This window comes from Canis lupus, chromosome 21, assembly GCF_011100685.1.
Source record: "Canis lupus familiaris isolate Mischka breed German Shepherd chromosome 21, alternate assembly UU_Cfam_GSD_1.0, whole genome shotgun sequence".
Taxonomy (NCBI): Eukaryota; Metazoa; Chordata; class Mammalia; order Carnivora; family Canidae; genus Canis; species Canis lupus.
This window is the reverse complement of record NC_049242.1, coordinates 38680745-38689822: the sequence shown is the minus strand read 5'-3', so window position 1 is coordinate 38689822 and position 9078 is coordinate 38680745.

The window sequence follows — 9078 nt, the reverse complement described above, 5'->3', positions numbered from 1 at the left end:
ATTTAAATATTCTTAACGTATTATTTACTTAGTCTTATCTTGGTGTAGTCTCATTAGTGAAGGAATAATCAATATCCCATTTTATAGTACTTCCCCTACTGTATTCCAAAATTCCGTATCATTGATGCAAAAACTGTGAAGTCTTATTCTTCTACTCTTTTTGAGAAAAAAAATCCAAGGAATTACCTAGACACATTATGTAGATCTTCTGGTCCTATGGAGATATCCAAACTACCTTATAAAACATCTTACCACATTCCACCCCACCAAGGATCATGACCTTGATGATATCTCTCTGATGAACAGTTGGCAAGGTGCTACTTTTGGCCTTAGTTTGGTGTGATATATGGTAAAACCATCCTGTTTCCCTCTTCTCTTAGTAGTAGAAATGTGCCTGGAAATGCTTATAACAGCCTTTAAAACATCAGACTGGGCCTTGAAGAGTATCAGATGATGCTTCATTGAAGAACAGTGGTATTTAAATCTCTTTTATCCCTTCTATTAGTATTGGAGTATCTCATCTGCTCTTTTTAATGATGTATAGATGTGCAAATCTCTTTTCCTGTGATTTAAAGGGCCATTCCTTATATTTATCATGAGACTGTGGATTGGACTCCACCTTTTCACTGACGAATAACTTTAGAAACTATACAACAAATTGCCATGTCCATGTCCTTGGTCTTATTCTAGAAAGGTCTTTATTCTAAATAATTTATTCCCTTCTCCAAAAATACAAATAATCTACCACTAAGGATAAAACTGACTCTTGGGTAGATTCTTAGTTTTTCTCCACGTCTAAGAAGCATTTGAAACTTCATCCCTGGGATCCCTGGGTGGCACAGCGGTTTAGCACCTGCCTTTGGCCCAGGGCGCGATCCTGGAGACCCGGGATCAAATCCCACGTTGGGCTCCCGGTGCATGGAGCCTGCTTCTCCCTCTGCCTATGTCTCTGCCTCTCTCTCTCTCTCTCTCTGTATGACTATCATAAGTAAATAAAGTTAAAAAAAAAAAAGAATGAAACTTCATCCCTGTATTCTGGTGGAACATCTCTCTGTTCCAGGAAATCATGTCAGAACTTGGACAAATATCAAGTTTTTCTGTCTGTGGTCTTGGGCCTGATAGACTCTGCTTCTGAGTACCTGCAGGAACTTCTAGCCTAGAGAATCACAAGCCTCTTGGAAAATTTTATTTAGATGAAAGCTATGCACTTCTAAGTTTTATATACATTTTACTACGATGACTGAAAAATAAAAATATTGATAAAATATAAGGATAGAGGGATCCCTGGGTGGCTCAGCGGTTTGGCGCCTGCCTTTGGCCCAGGGCGCGATCCTGGAGACCCAGGATCGAATCCCACGTCGGGCTCCCGGTGCATGGAGCCTGCTTCTCCCTCTGCCTGTGTCTCTGCCTCTCTCTCTGTGTGTGACTATCATAAATAAATAAAAATTAAAAAAAAAATAAATGTTAAAAAAAAATATAAGGATAGAGAAAGATTACAAGTTAAAGAAAATTAAAAATTAAATTAAATTTTAATTAAATTAAAAATACCACACTAAAGGAATAATAAGGATTTTTTAAAATAAAATATAAAATAAACACAAAATTGAAAGACTATGCAAAACCATGAATTAGTTCCGGAACACACTGAATAAAATTTGTAGACTTCTGGCAAACTTGATCAATATAAGAAATAAAAGTTCAAAGATTCTAGAAATAAAGAATGGTTTGTAATTCAGATTCAGTAGAATTTAAAAAAAAATAATAAGGAGATATTCTGAAATTTGTGTGCCAGTAAAAGAGACATGAATGACAAAAACCTATCATCTTTCTTGCCACCCCCCCCCAAAAAAAAAACCCGACTATGGAAAAACTTTACCAAAACTGTAGGGGAAAAAAAAAAAAAGGTGAATAGTCCAATAACCCTTAAATAAATTGAATTGAAAACTTTTAAAAATCTCACAAAGAATCCTGAATGGTCTCATTGATTAATTTTACTGATTATTCAAAGTATTCCTATCTTAAAAGTTATTCTAGAAAGAAACACATCACTTCTATTAAGAGGATAGCATAATTTTGATTTCAAAACCTAACATAGATAACACACAAAAAAAATGATTGATAATGAAGAAGAGGTCTGCAGAGGTCGGCTTGGAGGTCAACTTGAAAGACATCCTTTATAGAAGTAAATTTGTGGGAATCCCTGGGTGGCTCAGTGGTTTAATGCCTGCCTTTGGCCCAGGGTGTGATCCTGGGGTCCCAGGATCGAGTCCCACATTGGGCTCCCCGCAGGGTGCCTGCTTCTCCCTCTGCCTATGTCTCTGCCTCTCTCTCTCTCTCTCTCTGTGTGTGTCTTTCACAAATAAATAAGAATCTTTTTTTTAAAAAGTTTGTTTGCATGCAGAGAACATTCATAAAGGCTTTACAATGTGTCTAATCCACCCCACCTACATTCACAAAACTTACTGTTATCTTACACAATGTTCAAGACTCACCCACATATTTGTCACTTACTGTCCTTTTCATTTCTTCATTCCCAGATTTTCCTTCTAGGATTACATTCCTTCCACTTACAGCACATTCTTTAGATTTCCCTTTAGTGAAGGCTGATGATAAATTCCCTTAGTTATTTTTCATCCAAGAGTGCCATGCCCCCTTTATTCTTGAAAAAGCTTTCCAAGCAAGTAGTTATTTTCTCTCAATACATGGTTGGCAAAATAACATCCCCTCTAAAGATGTCCTCGACCTATTGCCAGGAACTAGTGAGTAGGTTACCTTACATGGCAAGTGGGAGTTTGCAAACATAATTAAGTTTATTGATCTTTTAAAAAAAAAAAAAAAGGAGAGTGTCCAGGTGAGTCCCAGGTGAGTCCAATCCAACCGCAAGGGCCTTTACAAGCCAAGAAAGTCAGAGATACACAGAAGAGGAAGAGAGATGTAGCAAAGAGGAAGACAGACAGGTTCATGCATGAGAAGAATGAGCAGCTCTGTGGCTGGCTCTGAAGCCTAAGGACCCACGTTCAAGGAGCAGAGATAGGTCTCCAGGGTCTGAGGGCAGCCCCCAGCTGACAGCCAGCAAAGAAACCAGTCCTCAGTCTACGTCTGCTGGGAACTGGATGGTCCCAACCCACCACAGCGCACCAAGAAATGGTGCCTTCCCCTGGCCTCCCAGTTAGAGGCCACCTGAAACCACCTTGGTTTCAGTCTTGTATAACTCAGGGCCGAGAAATCAGCTGTCCGCCTGGACTTCTGACCCAAAGACCTGTGAGACAGTACATTTGTGTTGTTTCAAGCTGCTAAATTTGTGGTAATTTGTTGTGACAGCAGTAGAAAACCAATACATTGACAATAGCATTCCACTGATGGCTTTCCTTTTTGCTGTGGAGAAACAAGCTGTTGTCCTAATGATCATTTTTGTTAGGAGTTATCATCTTTCTCGCCCCCCTCCCTACTTGTAAGATCTTGTCTTTGTCTTTGAAATTCTGTGGTTTTATTTTTATATGTCTTCATGTGGATTTCTTTTCATTTGTCCTGCTGGGAAATCGATAAGAGTTTCTGAGTGAGGAAGTGATATCTTCCGTCGGTGTTGGAAAATCTTGAGCTCTGATATTTTTCAAATATAATCACTGCCCCATTCTTTCGTCCTCTACTAGAATGCCAGTTCAACATATGTGGAGCCTATTGACATTTTTCTTTTTTCTTGACCTCTCTTCCACATTGTCCACCAAAGATTCTTCTTCTTTTTTAAAAAATGTATGTATTTATTTGAGAGAGAGAGAGAGAGAGAGCGATCACAGGGCAGAGGGCAAAGGAGAGAGGCAGATGGGGAGAGAGGGACATGCAGACTCCAGGCTGAGTACAGAGCCTGACTTGGGGCTCGTAGGGCTCGATCCCACCACCCTGAGATCATGACCTGAGCTGAAACCAAGAGCCAGACACTTAACCAACTCAGCCACCCAGGTGCCCCTATCAAAGTCTCTTCCATGTACACTTTTTTCAGATATCTCTTATATATCTTCCAGTTCATCGGTTCACTAGCGCTTCTTTTTTTAAGAATTTATTTATGTATTTGACAGAGACAGAGGGAGGGAGGGATTGCACAAGCAGGGGGAGGAACAGAAGGAAAGGGAGAAACAGGCTCCCCACTGAGCAGGGAGCCCAATGCAGGACTCTATCCCAAGACCCCAAGATCATGACCTGAGCTGAAGGCAAATGCTTAACCAACTGAGCCACCCAGGTGCCCCTATTCAGCAGTTTCTAATGTGATTTTTAAATCATCCATTGAGGGGTGCCTAGTTGGCTCAGTCTATGGAGCAAGTGACTCTTGGTATCACGGTCCTGAGTTCAAGTCCCAGGTTGGGCATGGAGCTTACTTTAAAAAACAAAACAAAACAAACACCATCTATTGAATTCTCATTTCACTTTATTTTTAAAATTTCTTTTAGAAGTTTTATGGTTTCTATTTTAAATCCATTTGGTTATTTATAATAGTCTTGCTCTTTTCAAATGTTGTGAATCCTCTTTTTATTTCTCTAAAAAAATAAATATTCTTATTTCTATTCTGGATTTGGTGATTCAAATATCTATATTCAGTGTAGGTCTGGTTCTTTCTGCCGTTGTTTTGGCCCTTTCTCAAAGTGCTTTATTGCTTTGTGTTTCACATGGTTTTTTTTTTTTTTTTTTTTTTGACTGACTTCATCTATCTTAGAACTTGATCTGTAGAAATGCTCTGAGGCCTTTGAAATTGTTTCTTTCACAGAGAATTGTATTTTTATCTGATTAAAGAACGACTTTAATCAAAATCCTTGACCTGGAGATGATAGATAGATGATAGATAGATAGATAGATAGATAGATAGATAGATAGACAGATTTCTCTCATTCTTTCTTTTTTGTTAATGTTTTTTGTTTTTATTTTTTTTCCTTTTTTTAAATAATAAATTTATTTTTTATTGGTGTTCAATTTGCCAACATACAGAATAACACCCAGTGCTCATCCCGTCAAGTGCCCCCCTCAGTGCCCGTCACCCATTCCCCCCCCCCCCCCCCCCCCCCCCCCCCCCCCCCCCCCCCCTCCTCCCCTTCCACCACCCCTAGTTCGTTTCCCAGTTAGGAGTCTATACGTTCTGTCTCCCTTTCTGATATTTCCTACCCATTTCTTCTCCCTTCCCTTCTATTCCCTTTCACTATTATTTATATTCCCCAAATGAATGAGAACATATAATGTTTGTCCTTCTTTCTTTTTGGAATCACCCAAACAATGTGAATCGACTGCAAATTCGTGTGAGCGCCATCTGGTGGCACACACTTCCTTGTATCGGTGCCTGGAACCAAGCCCAGCATTTTTCCTTCCACCCTCCTGGGTTGGAGGCTCGGACTTCTTTCTAGTTCATCCTTACACTGAGGGTGCAATTCTTTAGAGCCCCCACTTTGTGCTGCTCCAGGCACGTTCTGGACTTGGTCTTAATTCAGCAGTACCATGCGAGGCTCCTTTTTATCTGGTTTAGCAAATGCCCTCCTGGTAAAAGCCTGCCTCTTGGGTTTCTACTTTCACTTGGTTCATAGCTTCTTATTCTCTTGCCAGCTCATTAGAGCCTGTAATAAGATGTTGTCTATAATTTATACCCTGTTTTCAGTGAGGGCCAATCAGGGTGCCCGTATCTGGCACACTGCTGGAAATGGAAGTTCCAGGCGCTCTTGCCCTTTTATAAGATTCACTCCCCCAAGGGGGAGCACAAGCTACCACCTGCCTTTTTGCTTCTCTCTTGTGGGTGTCCTCTGAGGCCATCGGAGCCAGCAAGATGGGGGCCTGGCCTGCACTCCAGAGATGAGGAGAGACTCACCTGTCTGCTTCAAGGAGCTGGTCCTGCCCGTCCCCTCCATGGAGGCCCAGTGCCACTGCTCCTCTTGTGCCTGACATTCCCACCACACCTGCTCTGCAGTTCTGAGTCTTCCCCATCCCATCTGTTCTGCGGATCCAAATCAGTGCACCTGAGCCACATGCGAGGCACACAGGTGGGTGAGCCTGTCATTCCCGGGGGCACCTGGTCAATCATCGCCTGTTTCTTTTCTAGGAGCTCCCGTGAACTTCCCCATCACTCCTGATATTCCTCTGGACAAACACTGCCAAGTTCTGTATCCTAACTTGTGCTGGAACCAAGTGCTGCAGCAGTAGGTTCCAGAATGCAGCCATTTGGTAAGAAAGGAAGACGCATGGCCTTCGAGCCCCAACATGTCAAGGTTTGCATCCCAGGTCTTCCCCCATCCGTGACCTGCCACTCAAATTCTCTCAGTCTTCATTTCCTCCTTTATAAGCACATCTTTGTCAGATCATTCAAAGTACCAGAGGAGATGTGTACAAAGAATCTAGTACAAAACAGGTGATTAATTCAGTACCAAACAGCTGAAAGGAGCCAAGCAAAGGTTTCGGTGGTGGGGACTGTGTTCCTTTGTACTTTGAAGCCTGGACTTTGAGCTGTTGCCCAAAGAGTGAGAAGTCAGCTGCTAGGTGTTGGCTCTGATGGAGGACAGTGGAGTGGACTTACCAAGGCTGAGAAAGGGAATGTGCACTAGCAGGGTGCAGGAAGGGCTGACAACCCTTAACACTTAACTCAAAATTCAGAATATGGCAGGAGGAGAGAGCTCAGATCAGGGCTAGTAACAATGCCACAGAAACAGATGGTAAATACTGACGTTTCTTACATTACTCCTCCCTCCCTCAGCCCCAGCAGGGATTACTAATTAATGTTGATAATAATAAATAATAATAATAGCAAAATACATCACTATTCTAAGCTCCTTTACAAAATATTTTATTTATTTATTTGATATAGAGAGCAAGAGTGAGCGCAAGCAAGGGGGAGTGGGGAGAAGGAGAAGCAGACTCCCGGCTGGGCAGGGAGCCTGCCCTATGTGGGGCCCAATCCCAGGCCCTGGGATCATGACCTGAGCCAAAGGCAGATGTTTAATGAACTGAGCTGCCCAGGTGCCCCTATTCTAAGCTCTTTACTAAATTAACTCATTCATTCCCAACAACAATTCCATGATGCAGGTAACACCACTCTGATACACCGTCCCCGAGAGAAGGGTATGCTTCCCTCCTTATTCAGGATTCCTGCCAGTGTATCTGCGCAGGAGACCACTACCAGTGATCAGAGTTGATACGTGAAATAATATCTAATCTCCACCGTTGGCCTCGAGATTCCTGGCTTACAGCTTTATTCTCCTGAAGTGCGTTGGCGGAAGCAATAGGCCCCTGATGTCTTTAGGCCCTATAGGATGTGCAGCTTTTATATATATATAAAATATATATATATATATGAAATTATATTTACATTAACTAATAATCAAGCGTAAAAGGTGCTCCCGGAACACTGTGCCCTGACCTCAGTCTCGGGACCTGTCTCATCCTGTCCTCGGGACCCGGTATGTGTCCAGCTCTGATACTGGAGGTACACTGCTCACAGGCTCCAAGGGGCAGATTCCCTATTCTTCCTTTTTTTTTTTTTTTTTTTGTCCCTGAGTCCATCACAGGCCCTACCACATTAATAGAACACAATAATCATTTTAAATACATAATTTTAAAATGCAATAACAACCCACATTTTGTTCTATACCTTCAGTGTGCTGGGCCCTGTCCTAGACACATCCCGTATATTGTTTCCAATTCTTACAACAACCCTGTGAGCTGGTGTTATTCTCATTTTACGGATATGTTGCCGCGATGTGAAATAGTCCTAGATTAAATAGTAAGTGGCTTAGCAGGGATTTATATCTGGATCTAGATGGCACATATACCTGCATTCTGTCCTATGACATCAAGAAGAGGGACTAACCATTTATGAAAGAAATACATTTGATCACACGCTTCATTATATGCATGCTTCTCTGCTGCATTCTATTGTTGTCTTTTAAAGAACCCAGTCTGGAGGCACCTGGATGGCTCAATCAGTTAAGTGGCTCCCGTCAGCTCAGGTCATGATCCCAGGGTTCTGGGATCGAGTCCCACATCGGGGTCCCTGCTCAGCAGGGAATCCGCTTTTCCCTCTGCCCCTCCTCTGGCTCATGCTTGTTCTCTCTCTCTCTCTCTCTCTGTCTATGAAATAAATTTAAAAATATTTTTAAAATAAATAAAAGAACCTAGTCAAAAGCACAGTAGATGGAGTGACCCAGGTGATATTTACAGTTACTACCCTATGTCCTGGAAGGGAAGACTGGGTTAGAAACTTGCCTCTGGCATCTCAGGTCAAACACTGAGCAGGACTCGGGGCCTTGGGAGTGTGGGCCAGGCCTCCCCCTGTCAGGCTGGGTTAGGAAGCGTCCTCCCCACTGCCCCACACTTATAGGATCTGTGCCCACCAGCCAAAGCTCCACCTCCGTTCCCATCAACTTTTTGCCTATTGATTACTCTGCCGTTTTCACCTTTTACTTCTCTCCCACATGAGAGCGCAGAGAAAGGATTTGATTCTGAACACTAAGAATATATGTATTTCAATTGCTTAGGTGCACAAAAGAGAATTTGGCAAGTGTTTGCCTCCAGCAATTATAATCAAGTACAGACAATATTCTAGAAGAGAAAGAGCATGGGCTTTTGAGTCCCACGAAACTGGGTTCCTATCCTGGATTTGTTGCTTGCTAGTCATGAAATTGAGGGCCAACTATTGAACCTCTTTGACACAAAGTGTCTCATCTGTAGAAAGCGCCTAATAATATCCTTTAAAAATAAAATCCAAGGATGCACATAAAGTGTCAAGCACCTTGATCAATTTTATCCCTTTTCCTTCATCATGTCTCTTAAACAGAGTGGATCTGAAAACTGACTTCCATCCAATAGTAGAAAAATAGGAGTGAACTTTGCTTTGAAATCTAATTTTAACTCAAATCATACAGCTCTTTTTTATATTGGGAGACTATGGGGTAGAAGGGATAAACATTTAGATATTTGTGTCATGATCCGTAGTTTCTTTACAAGAGGGGAAAGAAAAAGTAATTTCATTATTATCTACAGAAATAGCTTTTAACGTTTATACTGCAAGGGAATGAAAGGGAATTCCTTTCATTAATTTTCAAAGATAATCCCACT